Consider the following 1,176-nt stretch of genomic DNA (forward strand, 5'->3'; position numbering starts at 1 on the left):
AAAGGAAAGGAAAGGAAAGGAAAGGAAAGGAAAGGAAAGGAAAGGAAAGGAAAGGAAAGGAAAGGAAAGGAAAGGAAAGGAAAGGAAAGGAGAGAAAGAACAGTGGTATTCTGTTTTACCCTAGGTCCCTGGGATATATAGTCTTAGATTCTTGACCACTCAAGTGTGGTCAGGTATAGGTTCTATCTCATAGGGTAGGCATAAATACAATCACTCGCACAAGTTTTGTGCCACTATTGCACTGATAGACCTAGTGGGGTGTGGAGAGCCGTGCTGTGAGCAATCGCCATTATAAGATGGCACTGGCTTCCGCTGTGCCTAACTAGTAAACAAGCCTTGTGCGCAAGTGCGAGAGTGAATTCACACCCAGTCACTGCCCATCTCGGGGCGTAGTAATGAGGTGATAAGCGAGCAACAAATCAGGTGCTGACACGCCACGCTGAGGGCTATATAAGCAGCACCATTTTCGGGTTCTGGGTCTTCCCTCCTGAAGAAGCAATAAAGCTTGCTGCAGAAGAATCTGGTTGTCCAAGTGTGTTCTTGCCAGCGAGAACAATAGCTCGGGACAAGTGGCGCCAAGAAACACGGGAACTTCAGACCATCACCGGGGCAAGGGAGATCCCCCGATTGCAGGGCGGGTTCAGAACTGCAGGACACATAAGGCTCTGTAAGGTATGTTCGGTCTTGAAATTTCTCCAGTGTTAGAGGTGTTTTTGTATGTTTTCACGGGGCTCGTTCTTTTTCTTTTGATTACGTACTGCTTCCACCGCTGGAACTGTTGACTGGTTCTCAGTCGTGGTCAGGCATGGTTAGATAAAAGGGCAGTGAGCAGTATGGGAACTTCCCACTCTGTGGTGACCGCCTTACAGTCGGTCTTGAGGCAGTGTGGCCTAAAAATCGCCACTAAGACTATAGAGGGTTTTGTTAAAGAGATAGATCGCATAGCGCCTATTTTAGCCACATTTAGCCTATTTTAGCCACAGGATTTTAGCCACAGGAGCAGATAAAAGTATCATTTCTTCCCACTGGTGACCAAAAGCCTGGCCCATTACTCAGTCATCACATTCTTTATGGGGGCTAGGTTATCAGTCCTGCCCCACTGTTAGCTCCCATTCTTTGAACTGGCAAGAGCCTGAAGGTCAAATGGGACGATTCACTCCCTATGTTTTACCACTC

The sequence above is a fragment of the Mus caroli genome, chromosome 9 (genome assembly GCF_900094665.2).
Source record: "Mus caroli chromosome 9, CAROLI_EIJ_v1.1, whole genome shotgun sequence".
NCBI classification, from domain to species: domain Eukaryota; kingdom Metazoa; phylum Chordata; class Mammalia; order Rodentia; family Muridae; genus Mus; species Mus caroli.